The sequence below is a fragment of the Natrix helvetica genome (assembly GCF_964273705.1).
Source record: "Natrix helvetica genome assembly, chromosome: 3".
Taxonomy (NCBI): Eukaryota; Metazoa; Chordata; class Lepidosauria; order Squamata; family Natricidae; genus Natrix; species Natrix helvetica.
The window spans coordinates 101,799,513-101,824,038 of record NC_138549.1 but is presented as its reverse complement, the minus strand read 5'-3'; the positions used below and the strand labels follow the sequence as shown (position 1 = coordinate 101,824,038).

General features: G+C 43.0%; 1 protein-coding gene across 1 annotated transcript in view; it reads right to left on the bottom strand.

The window, feature by feature from the left end:
• GNG12 (G protein subunit gamma 12) overlaps positions 1–24,526 on the bottom strand; it is a 60,260-nt gene that overhangs the window by 10,067 nt on the left and 25,667 nt on the right. The gene's annotated exons all lie outside the window — the stretch shown is intronic.

Below are 24,526 nucleotides of genomic sequence, written 5' to 3'. Positions count from 1 at the left end.
GAAAGGTCGTAAAATGGCACAAGGCTCACTTAACAAATGTCTCACTTAACAACAAAAATGTTGGGCTCAATTGTGGTCGTACGTTGAGGACTACCTATATCAGGTAGGTTTGCCACCTTGAGTTATTTATAAAAATATATATATATTTATAGAAATACACATACCAAGTAGACAACTATGAAGAAGAATGGATCAAAATCACCACAGGCTTTTAATCCACAGTGGCCTGTGAGAACATGTAGCTCATCAGCAACTCTGCTAAGAGGCTCAGTATCTTCAGTGTCCCAAATGTATCCGCTAGAGTAGGGCAGGGCGGATGCGTCATGTGCAAGCCTCGCCCACTCCAGCTCCATGAATGGGGAAAAGTTGCAAAACGTTCCATGATGACATGACGTGGCAAATTTGACACCCGTGCTCTAGAGCTAAAACATTTAGCAGGCTTATGCACTTTTCTTCTTTCTCACATGCTTGGGATGAAGGTGGCCTATTATACTCCCTCTTCCTCCCCCTGCCCCAAATCTTCCTAAACTATTCAACTTTCAGCACTTCAACGTTAGTAATTCTTACTGAAATTTCTTCAAAGTTAAGGTGATAATTCATTAAAGTTAATTCTCTGGACTCCCAAAAGAGACCTTTATTCAAATTGCATAGGGCAATAATGTGCTTCAATATATTACCAGTATCTTATTTCTTCTAAAAATACGCATCTCCAAAATCTGAAATAATGCAAGGTGATAAACACAGATCTTCTTGAAATTACCCAATCAAAGCAACGTCGAGCATATTTAAGAAGATCACGTTCACTTTCTTTTCCTGATCCAAATGACATTGCTTATCATGCTTGGCACTGATTGCCTTCTACATCCAGGAGTGAGTGTTCAGAGCTGAGTCAGAGGCCGTAATATCCTATTGTTGGATCCCTTCCAATGATCTGCAGACTCTGATCATCATGTTCAGCCAACGAGTGACCCTTGTAGCACAAGATGGTTTTGCTGGAATGGCTTTTTAACCTCTGGGAAGCCACGTGAGTTACTGAAATACCACTCCTGACTAGTTTTCAAGATTATGCCTGCATACTGCCAAAACTGGAATGCTTTGCTCATAGTTTTGAGAACAGGCATTCTACTGCAGCCAATTCTGTAAAAGAGAACTACGACCCTTATGTATAAATTAGCAGAAAGACAGAATGAAACTATAATATAATCTGATTCTGGTCATAAAAACACCAGTACGATAGCAATACTGTAGACAATGCTGCTAAAGCATAAAACAGAACAACTAAATCATCAGTCTGAGCTTCAGATCCAACTATTGGATATATTAATGATTTTCAAAAGTGCCTGCTCTCAAAAGTCCTTGATGCCCTATTTAAAATAGTGCAATCTACAACATATATACCTTAAAAATTACAAAGCAGCCTTCAGAGATAGAGACTTCCAAAGCTACATCTACTACAGAGCTGGTTCATACTATCATTAATGAGTTTAATAAACTGACAAGTAAAGCCCAATAAAATTACTAACACAAACAATATTGATTGGTACACACAGCAATCAATTTGCGTTCTATGAAAAACATTGCTTTTAATAAAAGAAAAACAAACTCAAAGTTAATATTAATAGAGAAGCCAGTTGATAACAATGTCCCTGCACGAGCAAACCAAAATCAATTCCTTCGGTATTTAATTCTAAGGTCTCAATCTTCCAATAGCCAGTGGGTTAAATCAGGGGTCCCCAACCCTCAGTCCGTAGACCGACACCAGTCCACGGCATGCCAGAAACCAGTCAACGCAAACAAGCAAAGCCCTAATCATGGGATGAAGGCAGCATGCAAAACCATGTCCTATTCAGTCCGCAGAAAATCCTCTCTCCACAGAACCGGTCCCCAGTGCCCAAAAGATTGGGAGCCACCGGGTTAAATAAGTGCTCCTTCTTTCTTCCCCCTTGATAGAAGAGGTCAAATGCTGTCCTGGGCTTCAGTACTATCGCAGTTGTTCAGCCATTCAGGGCCTACATTAATCAATATATTAATATATTTAAAAGCAAGTTTGAATATAGTGGTTAAGGTACCAGGTTAGAAACTGGGAGACTATGAGTTCCACTGCCCATTTACAGTAATTTTTAAGTTTCCAGTTCTCACAGCTCAGAACCTATATAGACAATAATCCAAACAAATTAAAGTCCCACTTTCAATCAGCAAGTTGAATAAGGTTGGGTTCCAATTTACATTTTATTTTTAAAAATGCCATGTGATTCCTGAGCCTATGAACAAGATTTTAGAGGATGGTTAGAAATAATAATAATAATAATAATAATAATAATAATAATAATAATAATAATAATAATAATAATAATAAAAAATTTGAATTTATTAGCCGCTCCCTCTCCAGACAGGACTCGGGGCGGCATACAATAAAGCATATAAAACATAAAACATATGTGCAAACACATAAACATCCCAATACACACATATACAAAGACATACATGTACGGAGGAGGTAACAAATTACATCACATTTAGACAGTTAAAAATCACCATTAAAATACCCCATTAGTAATAACACAATTTAAAAATTTAAAAGGACTGTCAGGAGGAATAAGGAAAAAATTTACGGTTGAGCCAGGCCAGATAATTGAAAGAGGTGGGTCTTCAGCTGTACACGGAAGGAGCGGAGATCGGAAGTAATCCTGATGTCACGGGGGAGGTCATTCCACAGGGCTGGGCCCATCACAGAGAAGGCTCTGCTCCTGGGTGTCGCCCCCCGACACTGTTTAGCGGACGGCACCCGAAGAAGTCCCTCTCTGTGTGAGCGGATTGGTCGTAGGGATGTATGGGGCAGGATGCGATCCTGCATGTAACTAGGTCCTGTGCCATGAAGCGCTTTAAAGATCATAATCAAAACCTTGAAACGCACTCGGTAGACTACCGGAAGCCAGTGCAGCTCGCGCAGGAGAGGTGTTACAGGGGAGTATCTAGTCCTCCCCATAATCACCCGCGCAGCCGCGTTCTGGACCAACTGCAGTCTCCGAGTGCATCTCAAGGGAAGCCCCATGTAGAGAGCATTGCTGGCGAGACGTCACCAGCGCATGGGTGACTGTGCGTAGGGCATCCCGGTCCAATAGGGGGCGCAATTGGCAGGTATATTAAATGTCAGGTATATTAACATCAGGCTTCCTCACTGGCTATAAAATAACTTTATTAATTTATTGCTCCTATTGGTTCATCTCTGGTCAGTGATTTTGGTAGCATTAAAGTCACTGTATCCATAATATTCACTAAAAATCTCTCTCTATATATATATTTAGTTGTGAACAAAAGCAAAAATATTTCAGGTAAGTAGACTGCCAGTGAAATTTATCAAAAGAGAATCTAGTCAGAAGTCACCCTAAGATGGGAGTAAAAAACAAAACAAAACAACCTTCTGCAATGTAGGTAAACATCCAGTGATTCATATCCCAGGAAAATTTGTGCCAATTGTAGATTACATAATCAGTCAAGCATCCTGGCAGGCATTTCGGTTCTTTGTCTAGTAAATAAATCCTTGGTGATATGATATGATAGGAACAGAAATGCAACAAATGACAGGAATTTATTTCCAGGGCAAGACCGACTTTCAATCCCTTTTTCTTTTTCTAGTCACTTAACATGCTTATTTTAGAGAAACAATAAAGGTACTTCTTGCCTCAAAGGACAAAATCAACATCTTAATGAAACTGCTGTGGCAACAACAATGCAAGCAGGAGCATTAGGCTAGTCATAGACTGACACAGACCAGGGATGGTGCTTATCATGCTTGTAGGACAAGCAATTACCTGGTCTTCAGAAAGAACCTTTCTGCAGGTTAAATTTCATATCCTTTTTCAAAAACAGGCTAAAACGGATTGACAGTGCAGCTGAGATTCTTATGATAAATAATTCTAGCTATGCACGCATGGGGATGGTTGGCCATTTTTGTTCTTGTACGTGTTACTTGTGAAGATATCAGACTGATGTATAAATTTGATGTAGAAATCTTTGTTTCATCACTACTTGGTGTATCAGAAAATTTGCTTGAGAATCATTTTCCAAGGGTAATTTGCTAGCAATTTCGGTGAGTTAAAAAACACACTACAGGTAGTTCTCGACTTACAACTACAATCGAGCCAGGAATCTTGGTCATGGAGCAATGTGGTCGTTAAGTGAGATGTCAAGTGACTTTGCTAAACGGCTACAATCCTGGCATTCCTAGTAGTGCTCATTAAGCTACTGTGTAGGTCGTTAAACAGATAAAAGTCCCAAAGTAAGGAACACAGGATTCCTTAGGGCAGGGGTGTCCAAACTTGGGAACTTTAAGACTTGTGGACTTCAACTTCCAGAATTCCCCAGCCAGCCATGCTGGCTGGGGAATTCTGGGAGTTGAATCCAAACTTGGGAACTTTAAGACTTGTGGACTTCAACTCCCAGAATTCCCCAGCCAGCCATGGAGTTGAAGTCCACAAGTCTTAAAGTTCCCAAGTTTGGACACCCCTGCCTTAGGGTAACTGGGTGGGTCCACTCAGGAGCTGAAAATCCTCCCTGCTGAAATCCAAGCAAGAAATCCAAACAAGATTTTCAGCTCTTGAGGGAGGGACCCTCGTTTGCAGCCTGCGCCAGGTGTTTTCCTCACTCTCCTGAAGCACCCGGGCTCCTTAACTTTTTTCCCATGTTTTATTTATTTTATTTATATAACACACAAAAATTCAATTTCCATCAAACAGTGTGTTGTCTGGGTACAATTGTTTTTTAGGCAATTATAATCAAAATTTTAATAATAGTATTCGTCACAATAACATCAATACTATAATAACAATAATATTTAACTTATCTACTTTTAACGAATCTCCATTTTAACATTTATCCTTTTTATGTCCTCACATTTCTAACTTCTGTTTCTGGGCACTTTAACTCATCGTGCTGCCTCTCTGCTGGGATTTCAGGTTTCTCTCATCTATAAAGACTGGCTGAAGGTGCTGCCTGCCAAAGGATGTCAGTTCCCCTTCAGCAGGGTATAGAAATGGAGCTCAAATCATTAGAATTTCTCCGCCTCACTAAAGCAGCTTAGCTTCTCTTTACAGGCAGATCTTTTAGCCAATCCCTAGAGACAAGATGGAGTCCTCTCAGCAGTTGGCAGCAGCAGGTTGCCACCTTCCCTGCTGGCCTCCCCATTGACTTTCTGGGGAAGTGGCAGAGAAGATTGCAAATAGCAATCAAATGATGTTGGGTGGTCAGTAACCGGTCATAAGTGAAAACAGGTTGCCAAGCACCCAGATCACAATCACATGACCATAGGGGGACAGCACGGCATTTTATGACAACCAGAAGTGTTATGCAGGTTGTAAAGCACCCTTTTCGAGGGCATTGCAATACGCAATCACTTTTAAGTTTATGTTTTATTGCATTTATAATAAATGCCTTCTGGAACAAAGGCAGTGTACAAAATAACTGCCTCTCCATTTTTATACTCCCAGTAACCTTGAGACTTATGTCAGACTGAGAAACAGCAATTGCTTAAAAGTCATTTAGGGAACTTCATGTTGAATAGTTATTGAAACGTCTAATTTCTCCAACCGAGCACAACTACTCTTGTAAAAGGTGCCAGATTGCTTAAGATCTACAGCAAGTGACACAAAATAGGCTAATATATGATGCATTAATACAAATCTGTAATATAAATAAACGAATGAAGCATTGAATGGCTTGTTTGCGGTAGGGAGAAAGATCCTTTTGGCCAAAGAGAGCGTGCCGGGCTTGGCAGTGGGGAAGGAACTGGCAGTTCACAAAGGGCAGGAGAAGGTCCTTGCCTAACAATGATATGACCCTCACCTAATGCAGGCTTCTATCGGTTTGTGGCCTGTTAGGAACTGGGCCACACAAGTGGTGAGCGAGCAAGCAAAGCTTCATCTAGGCATGCACAGAATTAAATTGCGCATGAAACCCCTCTGCCTAGTCCATGCAAGAATTGTCTTCCATGAAACTGGTCCCTGGTGCCAGAAAGATTGGGGACCACAGACCTAACAAACACAAACCGAATCTACTGGAACAGCTGTTACTAAGCAATGTGGCCACATGCTATTTCATTTAACATCCGCATTTTGCACCAGTTGAAGCTTCTGAATGTTTTTCAAGGGGAGCCCAAGTAGAGCACATTGCAGTTATCCAAATGAAATATCAGGAGGGCATGAGTAGAACTTATAGAGCTTATGAGTAGAATTTACAAGCAGGACTTTCTAGTCCAGGCATGTGTGCAGCTGGTGCACAACCAAAAGTGTGCAAAGGGCCTCATAGCCATGGCTGCCATTTCCAGCAGAAGCCATTGTGTCCAGATTGTGCACTGGATTCATGTAGGGCAGTGCCATTCCATCCAGGAAGAACCTTGTCATCAGAAGGCCCAAATACTCAGAGCCACTCAGTGTAGCATAGTCATTGAACAATATATGATATATTCTCTACAAAATACAAAAAAAAGTAGGAAGCATTAAAATGCATAAGTTTGAGGTGTATTGAAGTAAAGTCTTCATAATTTCTGAGCAGTATGGATAACGATCAGGAATTATGGGATCTGAAGGCTATCAACAGTCAGGGATTATGGGAGCTGAAGGCTATCACATTGCTTAGCTTGAATGCTTCTGTGCATGCCAAATCTTTGATTGCCCCAGAATCAGAATTGCACGCAGTTTACAGAGTTAACCAAATCCCAAACAAGCTATAACAGGATCACATTTCCTATTGCGAATTCAATAAATACAACTCTGGCTACCGGATAGCTTATTCAAGAACATGTGCACGATCACTATGGTCTTCAAAAGGCTATTTACCAGAATTTACGCTGCCCACTGCCAGAATCCTCTTTGATTCCTCAAGGGCAGCCTCTAAACTGACATATTTACAGCTCTACCAGTAACTCTACAAGGCCTGCAATAGTTAGGAGCATGATCAACATAACCAGACAATGACAACAGCTGTTTTTTTTAAAGGGAAGTAGGAAATGGTATTATAAGTCAGAAAATTAAGACACATTCTCTTTTGGGGTGGGGCGGGGGAGAGATTTGGGGGGGAGGGGGGAGAAAGGGAAAAGGGTGACTGGCTTTCCCATCCACAATGATGACTTCTGCACTTGATCCAAACAAGACGGAGCACTTTTAAATTCAATGCATGCCCTTCTCGCTGAACAAAAGCTAATTCAGCAGTGCTTAATTTTAGCTCCATCGTGACCCTTGTTTTTGTCTTTGTGTGAGATGATCAGCCAAGTCCTACGGAAACAATGGGACCTATTGCTGGGATTACTTTTTTTCCCATAATTGTAGCATCAGCCTTTCCATAAAAGGCAACTGACAAGGCTTTTCTCATCTTGCATGACTCAGCATGATTTGGTGATTTCAAGCTTACTCACTGCTGTGATACTGATCTACTGTAATGAAATCACACAGCCAAAGTGATTCTTTCTCTAGAGAAATAGCATATTTTTTTGAAAATTATATCACTCTTTCTTATTAGCTGTAGTTAAACCTGGGCCAACTTTCCACACTTAGGCATCAAAGGCAGCAAGCTACTTGCTCACTCACTTGCTAATATATTTTCTCCCCTCAGCTTTAAAAAAAACCTTGAAGCTTTTACTAAAATAGGCATCCTGCAGCTCTTGTATAGCATTTGTAAAAGTTGTCTCTGAAAAGGTTTATTAAGATAGAAGGAAGAACATGCCAGTTTTTTATTGGAAGTAATATTAATTATATTTAATTTAAATATATTTTAAAGTAAATAATTTCGGATTTTGCCCCTGGTCCTAACCTGCTTTTTTCCATTTGGCCACATAGTGCTACTTGGGCTCCTTTCCAATTAGCTGCATGAGGGAGACACATTACCAAGGCAATTTTTCATAACATTTACCAGATGGGGAAATTGCCAATATGTTTTGGTATAGAATTTTATTCCATATTTCAACAAGATTTGGGGGGGGGGGGGAGAGATCATTCATGTAAAAAAGGTTTTCCTCAATCTGAAAATTATACATCCTGATTTTAAAAGCACTAGCTCCAGTCTGAAGTTAAGAAGGGTTGAGAATGTTAACAACAATATATTCATCTAGTGTTTGATTGTTCTTGGTTATTTCAAGTCAAGGACTCCCAGTCCCACCCAATTAGGACAGGAAGATCATCTTGTTCAAAAAAGAAATCCACAATACTTTCAAAGCTTTCCAGAATTAACTCTTGTAAACTTGTGACAAGCAAACAGGGACCAGACATTCTAAAAAGGAATCCGGGGAATTATTTTATCCCACAGAAACCTCTGAAGTCAAGAATAAATTTGGGAACTCCTACTGAACCCTTCTAGTTTATAATTCACAAGATGGCCTTCCTCCCCAACTATGAATTAAATAAAAACAAACGGAAGAGAAGTGGAAATGATCAGTTACCCAAATGTGAAGGAAAACAGTGTTGAATTCATGCTGTTCATAAACCATAGCAATTGCAGACTTTAAAAAAGACGATTACATTCCAAAACAGAACGATGTACCTGCCAAAATGTTAAGTTCTATTCGAGACGTATGACTCTTATATTTTCTTACCCCTTATTTATCTTGACAAAAAAAGGAATGCCCGTGTCTAGTTATAGTCATATCATCTCTCATTTTTGTGAATTCCACCTTACAATTTAAGTTCATAAAAAAGTTGCTTTTACTAAAACAAGGACATAAAGCAGTGATTTCGAACTTGAGCCTGTTTGCATTATATATAATATAGATATGCATTTTGCAAACTATACTAATTCAACTTCTTAATTGCTTGAAAAAGTAATACGGTGGATTCCGTCTTGCTGAAGGCTTTCAAATTATATCAAGTTCAGAGGATTCCTATACTGAATGGGAAGTTGGGTTACATAATTCCTACAGTACCTTCTAACTCACACATTCTGTGATGCAATGTTGTTTATTTAATTAGTCATTTGTTTACTTTATTTGAGTTTGGTGTTGTTTGATTCGAAACGGTCTCTGGGTATAAAAGTAGAAATACAATGACATAAATAAAAGTGCAGCAATGGAAATAAACAAAATGGGAAATCTGGGCAACTAACATCAAGAGATGTGCAGTTTAAGACAAAGCAGTGGTAAAATTCAATTTTTTTAAAATACCAGTTCTGTGGGCGTGGCAGGGGAAGAATGCTGCAAAATCTCCATTCCCAGCCACTTCATGGGAAGGATACTGCAAAATCATCATCCTCTCCCCACTCATGGGGGAAGGATATTGCAAAATCTCCATTACCACCCCACTCTTGAGCTAGCCAGAGGTGGTATTTGCCGGTCCTCCAAACTACTCAAAATTTCCGCTACCGGTTCTCCAGAACCTGTCAGAACCTGCTGAATTTCACCCCTGAGACAAAGGTATCTAACAAGGGGGTTCAACCACCTTAGACTAAGGTCGGGGAGAACAGCCAAGCATTTAAGGCTTTCCAGAATGTCATCCAAGGGGGAGCCATCCAGACTGCCTGAAAGATCAATGTGATTTGCTGGTACTTGCAACCAACTTGACTATTCTCGTGTAATGTCTGAAACAGTCCTTCTCTTATTAAAATCAATTCACAATATATCCCATCTAATTTCAATTTAACCTGAAATGTTGGAAATGCTGTTATGAACATGGTTTTAAATCTGAATATAGCATTTTAAAACACTATAGAATAGGTGGAAATATTGTCTTAAGTCAGTGGTGGGCAACCCGCGGCTCGCGAGCCACATGTGGCTCTTTACACCCTTTAATGCGGCTCTTCTGTGTGCCGGGTGCCCGCTCCCCTCCCTCCTCTCGGGCTTCGGAGGGAAGCTTCTGCAAAAGCCCGGGCGAGTGACAACCAATTTTGGTCCTATGACTGCAGAATGCTGCAAAATACCATAAATGCAGGCCAGTTGTTGAGTGTTTCAAATGTGATTGGAACACTCAACAAGGTGACCACAGAGTGTGTGTGTGTGTGTGTGTGTGTGTGTGTGTGTGTGTGTGTGTGAGTGAGTGAGACAGACAGACAGACAGTATGTTCAAGCTGGTACCGCCCCAAGCACTTGATGGAACCGGATAGGTTCCAGGCGGAGCTTGGGCCGTTACCTGTAGCCCTAACCCGCGCTCGGTCGGAGGACCTAGTCGACGCCTGGAATAGGGCGACGGCGGGGGCCTTAGACCGGGTTGCGCCTCTGCGACCTCTCCTGCGGCAGCGAGCCACCCGGGCCCCTTGGTATACCGAGGAGCTCAGGGTGATGAAGCGCCATAGGAGACGTCTAGAGAGCAGGTGGAGGTCCTCACGCTCCGAATCTGACCGAACACAGGTAAGAGCCTTTTTACGGACTTACCTTGTGGCATTGAAAGCGGCCAAACGTAGGCATTGTGCCGCTCTCATTGCGTCTGCGGATAACCGCCCTGCCGCCCTGTTTAGGGTGACCCGCTCTCTCCTGTTGCAGGAGACGCGGGAGGCGCCCTTGCAGGGAAGAGCAGAGGAGTTTGGAGAATATCTGCAAGACAAAGTCGCTCAGATCCGGAGCGGATGGGCCCCCCCCAGTGGTCCGGACGAGCCGACATCAGTGAGTCTTGTGAGTCCACTCTGGGAGGAGTTTGACTCTGTTGCCCCCGAGGATTTAGACGGGTTACGGGGACGGCTACGACCCACCACATGTTCAATGGACCCGTGCCCCTCCTGGTTGGTACTGGCATCCTGGGAGGTGACGCGAGGCTGGCTTCTGGGCCTGGTGAACGCCTCGTTGGGTGAGGGCTTCTTACCGGCTGCCTTGAAAGAGGCGGTGGTGAAGCCCCTGCTCAAGAGGCCTTCACTTGACCCAATGGAGTTAGCTAATTATCGTCCAGTCTCCAACCTTCCCTTTTTAGCGAAGGTTGTTGAGAATGTGGTGGCGCAGCAGTTTCCACGGCACCTCGACGAATCCGTATATCTAGACCCACGCCAGTCCGGCTTCCGACCCGGGCACAGCACCGAGACAGCCTTGGTCGCGTTGGTGGATGATCTCTGGAGGGCCAGAGATAGAGGTTGTTCCTCTATCCTGGTCCTATTAGATCTCTCAGCGGCTTTTGATACCATCGACCATGGTATCCTATTGCGCCGGCTGGAGGGGATGGGAGTCGGAGGCACCGTTTTACGGTGGTTCGGCTCCTACCTCTCCGGCCGGATGCAATATGTGTTGACTGGGGGGCAGAGGTCGACCCCGAGGCCACTCTCTTGTGGGGTGCCGCAGGGGTCGGTCCTCTCGCCCCTTTTGTTCAACGCATATGTGAAGCCGCTGGGTGAGATCATCCGTGGCTTTGGGGTTGAGTACCATCTGTACGCTGATGATACTCAGCTGTACATTTCAACCCCAAGCCACCCCAACGAGGCTGTCGAAGTGATGTCCCGGTGTTTGGAAGCCGTCGGGGTCTGGATGGGGGACAACAGACTCAAACTCAACCCCTCCAAGACTGAGTGGCTGTGGCTACCGGCACCTCGGTTCAGCCAGTTAATTCCATCACTGGCCATAGGGGGCGAGCAATTGCCCCCTGTGGAACGGGCGCGCAATTTGGGCGTCCTCCTAGATGCCCGGCTGTCAATGGATGATCATGTGGCAGCCGTGGCAAGGGGGGCGTTCCACCAGGTTCGCCTGGTGCGCCAATTGCGCCCCCTTCTGGACCGTGATGCCCTACGCACAGTCACTCATGCGCTGGTGACGTCTCGCCTGGACTACTGTAACGCTCTCTACATGGGGCTTCCCTTGGGTCACGCCCGAAGACTGCAGCTAGTCCAGAACGCAGCCGCGCGGGTAGTCATGGGGAGTACTAGGTACTCCCACGTAACACCTCTCCTGCGCGAGCTGCACTGGCTACCTGTGGTCTTTCGGGTGCGGTTCAAGGTTCTGATTACCATCTTTAAAGCGCTCCATGGCATAGGGCCTAGTTACCTGCGGGATCGCATCCTCCCGCACACATCCCTGCGGCCAATCCGCTCTCACAGGGAGGGCCTTCTCCTGGTGCCGTCCACGAGGCAATGCCAACGGGCGACACCGAGGAGTAGGGCCTTCTCTGTGATGGGCCCAACCCTCTGGAATGACCTCCCCCCCGACATTAGAACCACTACTGACCTCCGCTCCTTCCGACAGAAACTGAAGACACACCTGTTCCGACTGGCTGGTTTGGCATAATTTACAACGTCTACCCCCTGGCATATACTTTTTACTGGCTTTTAGAGGGATAGTGTATAAATTGTATGATATTTTAAATTTTATATTGTTTACTTATTAGCTGTACAGTTTTGGCCTATTTTATCCTCCTCCTATGCATACATGTACTTTATTTGGTGTTTTTTAATACGGACTGTACACCGCCCCGAGTCCCTTTCGGGAGAGGGGGCGGTATATAAGTGCTAATAAATGAAATGAAATGAAAAGAGAGAGGAACAGAGAGAGGGAGTGAGGGAGGGAATCAGAGAGAGACTGACAGACACACACACACACACACACACACAGACAGAGAGGGGGAGGGAGGGAGAGAAAGATAGACAGACAGAGAGAGAGACACACACAGAGTGAGTGATTAAGTGAATGAGTGAGAGACAGACACACCCACATACACAGAGTGACAGAGAGAGAGGAAGGGAGGGGAGAGAGACAGAGGGAGAGACAGAGACAGACACACACACACACAGAGTGAGTGAGAGACAGACACACACACACACACAGAGTGACAGAGATGGGGGAAGGAGGAGAGAGAGACAGAGATACAGAGAGAGAGACAGACAGATAGATACCCAGAGAAAATGACAGAGAGAGACAGAGAGGGAGGGAGGGAGGGAGGGAGAGAGAGACAAAGAGCCAGAGAGAGAGAGAGAAAGAAAAAGAAAAAAAGAAAGAAAGTGGGAGAGTGATGAAATTAAAAACAACAACATACAAACCTGACTTACTCAAACTATCCAAGGAAATGCAAGGCCAATGTTCACATTAGTGGTTGTGACTTTGTCAGTCAATGTCAGGATGTAATTTTCTCTACATTGTAAGGCAAATTTTACGGAATTTAACGTTATCGATAAATAATATCGTTCTAAAGTTTTTGTTTTATTAGTTGTGTTATTTGTATCCTCCCGACCTATGTGGATACTTGCATGCAGAATATTCTCAATAAAAACTTATTGAAACTAAAAACAGTGTACCATCCTGTGTATTTTCGGTTTAAAAAATGTGGCTCTCAAAGTAAATTTCAATCATGGTTTTGGCGAGATTTGGCTCAGTTGAAAAAAAAGGTTGCCCACCACTGTCTTAAGTGAAAGGTCCCTTCAGCTGAACATGGTATTTACTGTTAATTTTTTAAAGCTCCTTCTGACTTCATTCAAAGTTTCTGCACCACTTGATCTGACCGTTAAGTCTTCTCTTTCCACAGTCTTGGTTCCAAATGAACCTTTGAGCCAGAGTTAATAGTCCAATAGCAGTGCCCAGTTCACATTCTTCTGCAAATGCATTTTAATAAACAGTTTTCACCAAGAGTGGAATGTAAGAGATTGAAACCTTAATTTATGGTTGAGTATCTTTACTAGTAGATTAATATATAACTTATTTCTCTTAAGCATCGCATCGGTGGCGGTTGAGACCCCCAAACTTTTAGTGATGGGGGATTTTAACCTGCCGTCGGTGGGAGAAGCATCAGAGGGGGTTCGGGAGTTCATGGCTTCCATGACAGCCATGGACCTGACTCAAATGATTCAGGGCCCAACACACGAGGGAGGTCACACTCTGGACCTTGTCTTTGTCTCTGGCCAGTGGCTGAGTGATCTGGGAGGAGGTGACTTAACCATCACTCCCCTGTCATGGTCAGACCACTCACTCCTTCGTCTTGACTTCCCTGGTGCTACCTCTCGCCGCGGGGAGGCGGAACAAGAAAGTTCTAGATGGTTCCGCCCCAGGCGCCTGATGGAACCTGATAGGTTCCAGAGGGAGCTTGGGCCACCTCCTGTAACCTTGACCCGCCCCCGGGTAGGGGACCTGGTGGTTGCGTGGAATAATGCAACTACCGGGGCCTTGAACCGGATGGCGCCTTTGCGGCCTCTCCGGCGGCAACGATCCACCCTGGCCCCTTGGTTTACCGAGGAGCTGAGGGTGATGAAATGCCGCAAGAGACGTCTAGAGAGTCGTTGGAGATCCTCTCGCTCCGAATTTGATCGAACACAGGTACGAGCCCATTTAAGGACGTACCTTGTGGCATTGAGAATGGCCAAACGTCAATATTGTGCCACTCTCATTGCATCCGCGGAGAACCGCCCTGCCGTCCTGTTTCGGGTGTCCCGCTCCCTCTTGTTTCAGAGGCCGCGGGAGGCCCCTCTACAGGGCAGGGCAGAGGAATTTGGTAAATATCTGCAGGATAAAATCGCTCAAATCCGGAGAGACTGGGTTCCTGTCAGTGATCCAGTGGAGACGCCCATGGCGAGTCTTGAGGTTTCTATCTGGGAGGAGTTTGACTCGGTTGCCATCGAGGATTTGGACAGATTGCGTGGACGACTGCGACCCACCACATGTTTATTGGACCCGTGTCCCTCCTGGCTTGTACTGGCATCCTGGGAGGTTACACGAGACTGGCTCCTGGGCCTAGTGAATGCTTCGTTGGGAGAGGGGTCTCTCCCGGCCGCCTTGAAAGAGGCGGTGGTGAGACCCTTGCTCAAGAAGCCTTCCCTGGACCCTTTGGAGCTGGCTAATTATCGTCCTGTCTCCAACCTTCCCTTCTTGGCGAAGGTTGTAGAGAGTGTGGTGGCCTGCCAGTTCCCACGACATCTGGAGGAAAATGATTATCTAGACCCGCGCCAGTCCGGCTTCCGCCCCGGTCACAGCACGGAGACGGCCTTGGTCGCGTTGGTAGATGATCTCTGGAGGGCCAGAGATAGAGGTTGTTCCTCTATCCTGGTCCTATTAGACCTCTCGGCGGCTTTTGATACCATCGACCATGGTATCCTGCTGCGCCGGCTGGAGGGGCTGGGGGTCCGGGGCACCGTTTTGCGGTGGTTCGGCTCCTACCTTTCTGACCGGACGCAGCGTGTGTTGACAGGAGAAGAGAGGTCGACCCTACGCCCCCTTACCTGTGGGGTGCCACAGGGGTCGGTCCTCTCGCCACTCCTGTTCAACACATATATGAAGCCGCTGGGTGAGATCATCCGTGGTTTCGGGGTGGGATACCATCTGTACGCTGATGATACTCAGCTGTACTTTTCCACCCCGAACCACCCCAACGAGGCCATCGAAGTGATGTCCCGGTGTGTGGAAGCCGTACGGATCTGGATGGATGACAACCGACTCAAGCTCAACCCTTCCAAGACGGAGTGGCTGTGGGTACCAGCCCCCCGGTTCAGCCAATTAACTCCATCATTGGCCATTGGGGGCATCCATCTTGCCCCCGTGGAGCGGGCGCGCAATTTGGGCGTCCTCCTAGATGCCCGGCTGTCCATGGATGACCATGTGACAGCCGTGGCAAGGGGGGCGTTCCACCAGGTTCGCCTGGTGCGCCAATTGCGCCCCCTACTGGACCGGGATGCCTTGCGCACAGTCACTCATGCGCTGGTGACGTCTCGCTTGGACTACTGTAACGCTCTCTACATGGGGCTTCCCTTGAAATGCACCCGGAGGCTGCAGTTGGTCCAGAACGCAGCCGCGCGGGTAATTATGGGGAGTACCAGGTACTCCCACGTGACACCGCTCCTGCGCGAGCTGCACTGGCTTCCTGTGGCCTATCGGGTGCGTTTCAAGGTTTTGATAACTATCTTTAAAGCGCTCCATGGCTTAGGACCTAGTTACTTGCGGGATCGTATTCTGCCCCATACATCCCTGCGACCAATTCGCTCGCACAGAGAGGGGCTCCTCCAGGTGCCGTCCGCTAGACAATGTCGTGGGGCGGCGCCTAGGAGTAGAGCCTTCTCTGTGGCGGGCCCAGCCCTGTGGAATGACCTCCCTCCGGATATTAGGAATACCTCTGACCTCCGCTCCTTTCGTATTAAGCTTAAGACCCACCTATTCCAAGCAGCTGGCCTGGCTCAACTTTGATTTAACCATATCGCTCCTGACGGGTTTTTTAACTGGGTATTTTAATTACATTTAATTTCTAGGGGTTTTAAATTACAGTATTTTAATTGTTTTTATTAATCGATCTCCTCCTTATATATATGTATGTATGTTTTAGTGTATCTTGTTATATGTTTGTTTTGTTTGCATATTTATTTCGAATGTTTTGTTGTACGCCGCCCCGAGTCCTTCGGGAGAGGGTGCGGCTAAGAAATAAATATATTATTATTATTATTAAGCACCAAATACCAGGGATATGATGGCTTAATTCGGGTAGAAATTGGTTCATCTGCCAAATCACCTATATATTTTAAAGTGGATGCTGCTTTTATATTAAAAAAAACATATATCATAATTTTAATATATAAAAACACAACAGGAAATTTATTTTTATGAAAGTTGTGTTTATTGTAAAATTACCAATAAACGTAATAATAAAGGAATTAGCTATACTTCAGCAACAAGAATATTTAAGAAAAGCACTGACCATCATTCAAAATTATGAGATTCTTGGTGCTTTCTGAGCTGGGCTGTTTTCTTGCAGACGTTTCATTACCAAAGTAGGTAACATCATCAGTGCTAAAAGGGAATGGGGCTTGCTCTCATTTATACACTAGTGCCGTGATGGCGAACCTATGGCATGCGTGCCACAGGTGGCACACAGAGCCCTCTCTGCAGGCACGTGAGCCGTCGCCCCAGCTCAGCTCCACCACGCATGTGTGTGCGCCTCCGCCAGACAGCTGATTTTCAGGTCTCATGGTCCCAGGAGGCCGCAGGGAGGACTACCGGGCCCAAAATAGGACGTGGGGGGTTGCGGTGCGTGCCCCCACCCGTGGCCCGTTTTTGCTCCCACGTGGCTGCAGGAAGGACTACTAGACCCAAAATAAGGTGGGGGGGTGTCGCATGTCCGGGGGGCAAGACGCAGGGGGTGTCACGCACATTGCATTATGGGTGCAGGCATATGTGCAGGCTGGTGCGCACGCTTTCAACACACAACAAACAGGTTAGCCATCACTGCATTAGTGTCTTGCCCTATCTGTGTTGTGGGAGTAGTTTTCCTTGATTAGGCTGTTGTTTATTGTTAGCTTGTTTGTCTGAGTTGGTAGTTCCTTGATTTGGGTATTGTTGACTTCTTGATTATTGTCCTAGTGTAAATCTTGGTGTTAATCTCTGCTCATCTGGGTGTTGATTGCCGGTGAGATGTTTTGCTCTTTGTGTTTTCTTTTTGGCTTTTTGATTCCCTCTTTTGAATGGTATGTAGATGCTGTTTATCTCTATGTGTCTTTTGATCACTGATTTGTCTGAATGCTTGACTTCCAGGAATTCTCTATAGTGTTTTTGGAGTTGGCTTAGTCTAGGATGCTCACAGTTGAAACTATTTTTTTTTTATTTGATTTCTAAACCGCACTCTCTCCCAGAAGGGACTCGGGTTGAAACTATGGTTAAGCCACAGTTGAAACTATGGTTAAGCCTGTTCACGTGTTGTGAAATTAAGGAATTTTCATCATGTCTTCTGACTGCTAGTTGGTGTTCATAGATCTCTTCTGCTAGTCTTCTGCCTGTTTGTCCTACATAGTGGTTGTTACAGTCCTTATTCTGGATGTTTTAAAGGCTTTAGTTGGTTTGTGTCCTATGGCGATGGCATGTGGTTACAATAATTGTTTGGTAGTTTTTGAGATTTTTTTAAATATAAGGCAGTGCTATCCATTTCAATGCTTGGGTTGGTTGTGTTATGTTAGGTTGAGTGCTCAGGCACTTTTTGATAAAGTTGCATGGATATCAATTGTGTTGGAAGATGTTACATAGATGATGTGTTTCCTTTTTCTAATGTTCAGGGATGTTGCACTGAGTTTGTACTGGTCTAAAAAAATGTTCTCACACATTTTGTTGTTGTAGGAGATTGGGTTGTTATTTGGTAGGGAAGCACTTGGTTGGTGTGGGTGGTTTTATGATAGACTTATGTTTTCAATTTGCCAACAATACCTGAGGATATCCAGGAAGGGCAACATATTATTGTTTTCTTCTTCCCTTGTGATTTTATTCCTTTGAAGATGTTGTTGATAGTTTTGTGTGTGTTCTCTAGTTGTGCCTTTTTTTATTATGACAAAGGTGTCCTTCAAGTACCAGATCCATGGGAGTACTATAGATTCTAGGTGTTGCATTATGGTCTGAGTCCCGAAAGCAAGAATCCCATGGGTATTCCTTTGATTTGTTGAAATATTTGTCTATCAAACTGAAAATATGTGATCAGACAATGCTTGATGAGACCCATGATTCTGGGCATTTCAGTCTTAGTGTATTTGGTTAGGTCGGTTGTGCTGAGTAGTAGTGCTGTCACAGATTCCTTTGCTGATTGTGGTTCTACGGATGTAAAGACATCAAATAAGACTATGGTTTCATTTCCATCTATTGTCAGGACTTTGATTCTTTGTAGTGGGGAGTTGATGGAATATTTGTTACCGTCTGTAAGGTATCCAAACTTTTTTGGGTCATATTTCTTTAGAAATATTGTAGGTTGGGCCCCCCGGTAGCGATACAATTGGATGGAGAGATATATCTGGTTGGCTTGTTTGGGGGCATCGATAGAAGCAAGGGGGACAGGTCCACAGCTCAAAGAGCACCAAGGGCCCCACAGTTCAACCCTAAGGTACAAACATTTTCTCCTATAGATAATCAGTTTTTTTGTCCAGAAAAGCTACTCTTCTTAAATGGTCTACTAATAAGTCAAGGCATGAAAAAAAAATCCTCAAAGACAGAACAAAGCAGTTCTTCAGGTGAAAGGCATTTGTGAAAGGCATTTTACTCTTTAACTGGCAACTTAATTAAAAAGATGCTGCCTTTGCTATTCCTGATTAATATCGATCAATGAAGAATGTGGAACATCAGGTCGTAAAAGCAATATATTGGGCAGGGGAGAGGATGAGTGGTGAGCTATCTTCTCTTTTATGACCTGAGGTGGGGGTGGGAGGTGAGTTCCATTTTTATTATATTTACTACTTTGGTCCAGAAAGGTAGAAAAAACTGTATTTTTATAAACAGGAGAGTTATTTGGTTACGAAGTTCCAAGATTTTTTAGTCAAATTAAATGTAATAGGCAACACTTTGTATGGAGATAGAAATAAATAGTAACTATTTCAATTATTTAATAAAAAAAACATCTTGCTCAAGCAAATTACCCTTAGGCAATTTTGGACCAAACTTTCAAGACACATTCAAGGTCAGCATCATATATAAACTGTCTTCTGAAATTCAGTCTAGTAAAGCACAAATGGACAAGACACAGATGGCAGCCCGAGAGGAGCTAATGGAATACAGCATGTCAGCATTCAAAAATAAAAATCAATGACAGATCAAACAGCATGTTCGGATTGCAAAACCGCATTTTAAGAATAATTGCAAACCATCCGATACAGCTGATCCACTACCCATAGCTAGGCAACCAGAAGCCCTCTGCTGATTTACAGATTCAGTCTGCACAATACATCAATCTATGATGTGGTCTGATTTAGTTGAATTCTGAATCCGGGCCACGAGTCACGCTGTAGTTATACTGGAAATGTATTAGCTATAATCTGGAGGTTGGGTTCAGCTAACTGATTGTACCATTTGACCTCTCATTCAAACTAGACTAATAGCTAGCTTATGGTTAAACAGCCATTATGTAGTCCTCCAAGAAAACAACAGAATGTAAGAACAACTGTAGCAAAGCCATAGTTGCAGTCTTGTTGCTCTCACTTTTAACCCTAGCCCTAATCTTAACCCCTAACACTAATTCTAATTCTCATCCTAAGGGTTGCACAAATTATGATTTTGGTAATACAACTAGATGAGAGTTTCATTCTTGTGTGTGTGCGCGCGCGCACCCCCCTTCCAGATGCAACTCTTGGGAGCAAAATTATTTTTCTCCTCTTTCTTGTGACTTCTCTAAGTTTGCTTTTTCTTCCTCTTTGTCCTTGTAACCATATGGCTTTCCTGAAACAGTTCAAGAAGCTCGAGAGATTCTCATTTTGCACAGATAGTAGCAAAAAAAGGATAAGCAAGGCATGAAAACATTACTTCTATTCTCCATTTCAATTTTCAGACCCTTAGGAGTCTTTCCTTGTGCAAAAAGCAAGCCTAGTTCCAACTTGTAAACAATTTATAAGGCTCCAATATTCTCCAAATGTCTTCTAGCAAAGCTGAATGCTGAGTTTAATCAAAATATAAAGCTGTAACTTCTAATATTTCTGCTTTCTTCCTCATAAGCAGTTGCTGGTTCAAATTGTTCAATCACTTATCAATTGGCTCTCCCTGAAAAAGCCATATTTTGTAACAATAATTTAATGTATGGATTGAGACTTATAAAACCATGATATTGTACCATCATAATACAGCCCTTATTAATTATTGGTTAGTCTAGCCGTTTTCTTGCAAAAGCAGCAAAAGAGATATAAACGAGACCAGCATTAATGGCTGGTCAATAAGCAGCAGGATTTTGTTGTTTAAGTTCTCAGCTAAACGACTGACCTTTCAAAACTTTGTTTTTAACCACTACTTGAAAACAACTTTAAAAACTTCACCAATAAGCTTATTGTTTTAGGTATATTCTTCAAGTTTAATTGCTAACCAGTCTAATTCATGATCAAATAGTGTTTATACTTTCCAAGTTGCTGTTTATTGTTCTCAAAAGTTGTTGATTTCCTCCCTGAGCTCGTGATCTCTGACTAACCGGAGTTGGAGCCAAAATAACATGTAATTGGGCTCTGCAATGAACTAATTTTTTGAATCCATCTTCATTGGTGGATTCAGTATTTCCTGCAGCATTTTCACAGCCTAGTGAACTCTTTAAGCAATTTCCCCTGAAGCTTTGAGTCTGAAAATCTACAGACTAGACTAGACTAGACTAGACAATGTAGTCTGCTCTTGTCTTTAACAAATTTAGCAATGTTATTTAGAATGTTAATTGCCACAAATAGAAAACAAATGAGATGCAACTATAGGTAGTCCTTGACTTACAACCATGATTGAATTCAAACTTTCCATTGTTAAGTAAGAGAGTTAAGTGAGTTTTGCCTCATTTTACAACCTTGCTTGCCCTAGTTGTTAAGTCAATTATTGAAGTTGTTCAGTTAATAACATGGTTGTGAAGCAAATCTGGCATCCCATTGACTCTGCTTGGCAGAAGATTGCAAAAAGCAATCATATCATCCTGGGATACTGCAACCTTCATAAATATATACCAGATGTCCAGCATCCAAATTTTAATCACCTGACCACGGGGATGCTGCAATGGTCATTAAGTGTGAAAAATGGTCATAAGTCACTTTTTTCGGTGCCCATAACTTCAAACAGTCACTAAATGAACTGTTGTAATTTGAGGACTACCTGTATCAGATATACCTAAATAGCTCAATGGCAGTGAATAAAGCCACTATCACCAAAGAAAAAATGGCTCCCAAGTTCCAGTGGGACTTTTTCAGATCATTGCAACAGCAAACGCATTTTGATGGCATGAAATTCCAGCCCAATTCTATTATGTTGACATAACTGATCCACCATTTGTCTACTTTCCATGTTGAACGCTAGCTAATTTAATTTATTTATTGAATGTTTAGACTATCTCAACCATCCAATCAACTCCAGGCAACAGTCTGTTGAAAAAGGCTGTTTTAATGTTTTCTTAAATGAGAACAAGATCAGAGCTGTTCAAACTCAAGGGGGATATTATCCCACAAGGCAAAAACAGCCAAAACAACATAATTTTAATAGTGGAATATGGAACGTGCCTATTCTACTAGATGTAATAAATAAGACGACGTAAGTGGAGAGAGGCAGCCCTGCAGATAACCAGTCCTTGAGCTATGAAGGTTTTACAGATGATAACCTGCACTTTGAATTCCACCCAGGAGCCAAGTGGGAGCTAATACAGCACTTGAAGCAGGAATTCCCCAAGTGAATTGAGATGCAATTGCACTACATATAGTCCTTGATCTAAAACTATAATGGAACCAAGTTGCAAGTCAAGGATTAACAGTAATGTATTCTGAATCAGCTGTAGCGTCCTGGCCTATTGTGCAAAGGCAAATTGATGTGGACCCACATTGTATGAGTGACTGTAAGTAGGGCCTTCAACCCTACACCACTTCCTCAAGGACCTCTGAAGCTGCAGCTCCACCACCACCTCTGCAATTGTCCCCCAAAATGAGAGGTTGGAAATTATCCAACACTGCTTTCAACAGTGGCTTCTTGAAGAGGAGGCCCCATCACTTAGATGAATTCATCATCCCTTCCCAAGCAGCTTCAACCACCAGGAAGGATCTAATATACATCCTGTGCACTTCAGAGACTCACAAACTGAGATTCCCCCAATAGCAGAAAAGTCCCTGGCTCAGACAAGTCAAACCTGAGTCAAAATTGGAATGACTCTGAGTCATTTTATTTATGCCTGGAATTTCCCTTCTTCCCTCCCATACAAATGTAATAAAGAGTGTAAATCTGTAAAAAGATTTGTACTATACTTTGTTCTATACTGTTTTTGAACAATGACTAGAAAAAAGTCAGGTGATTATAAATATGTTTTTGTAGGAGAAAGGAAGAGAAATGCAGTTCTGAGGCTTTCTTTCAAAGCAGGAATGATGAAATAATCTGGTTGGAACAGTAAATTATTTGCTCTAATCAGTGATAACAATCTGTGTGAAATTCATCTACTTTTTAAATTGGAAGGAAGCCACACAATGATTAAACACAGGAAAGACTTGGTGTACCTTCCTTTTACCTTGGATCCCTTCTCCGTACTTCAGTCCAAATTAAAATATTTTATAATATCCAGTTTTGCAACTAAGGAAAGATATTGATACCATTACAAAATGCTACCCCTCACGTAACAATTAGCATTTAAAATATCTAGTTTATGTGTAAGGGCATGGAATTAATATAGATGAAGAAAGAATTAATCTCTCTCTCTCTCTCTCAACATTTGGGTGTCAAAAAGAATGACTATTGAAGATCCATTCAGCCCCCCCTCCCACTTTGGACTGTGTGACAAGTTCTTTTCGCCCTCCTCCCGGTCATAAATAATAGAAAAGTAGAAATTCTCTCTTCCTCTGCATCTCCTGGAGGTATAATTATGAATTCTTACAGAAGCAGTAGCTATGAGGCTTATTATGACAAGACTGTCAAGAATATGCTACTACACTATCACTGTTATTGAAGCCTTCAGTTCAGAATGAATAATTAATGGATCAGAGCACAGATATGGTAAAATCCTGTAAATAAATGAACATATTGCAACAAGTGCAATGAACCATTGAAAGCAGGCTAGCCAAGTGTTGCTACACCTCAAGAAGAAAATGTTCTAGAGAACAAATCTGTGACAATTCTACTAGATGCATCATTGCTATCTCCTATTTCTATATTTTACTCCTACCATCTTTTTAAAATGCATTTATGAAATGCGGCTATGCTATTCAAGATATGTCAAAAACAGAAATCCAAGAGTCCCCTGGAATTGGGCAGCCAATAAAAGTAATTTTATTTATTTGTTGGCTTGTTAAATGTATATGCCACTCATCTCACTATTACAGTGACTGGGTGGTTTACAGAATGATAGAAAGCTTTAAAAAAAAGATAATATAAAATGATTAAAATTAACATGATTAAATAAGAAACTAAAAACCAAGACAAAGTGGCCTTGGGTTGGGGATCTTTTCTACCCTGTCAGCCACCTCCAATATAGCAGAGCCCAACTGGGACCCAGGTCAGTGACAGTGCCATGTTTTCAGGCCCTTCCATAAGGCCAAGAATGTCTCTTACTTTCAGTGGGAGAATATTCCAAGGGATGGGGTCCAGCAGAAAAGGCTTGTCTCCTGGACTCTGCCAGCTGGAATTCTTTGAAGAAATGCTTTTGCTGATAGGATTTGAATTACAGGTAGTCCTTGACCTTACAACCACAATTGGGCACCTAATTTTTGTTGAGACATTTGTTAAGTGCTCCGTTTTACAAACTTTCTGGCCATAGTTGTTAAGTGGAACACTACAGTTGTTAAATTAGTAACACAATTGTTAAGCGAATCTAGCTCCGCTCCTTCCGCCAGAAACTCAAAACCCACTTGTTTCATCTAGCCGGCCTGGCCTAATTCCAGCTTTCCCACCTCAGTTTGTATTTTTAAATTTTATGATTTGGTTTTAAGGTTAAGTTTTTTAATTTTTATAAATTTGTACAGGGGTGTGTTTAATTCGATTTTAGTTATTTGTATTATTGACTGTATGGTTTTAATTTGTACCTGTACACCGCCCCGAGTCCCCTTGGGGAGAGGGGGCGGTCTAGAAGTCTAATAAAATAATAAAATAAATAATAGCTTTCTCATTGCCTTTGCTTGTCAAAAGGTCACCAAAGGTGATCACATGACCCCGGGACACTGCAACCATCATAAATGCGGGTGCAGTTCCCAAGGGGCAGAATTTTGATCACGTGACCAGAGG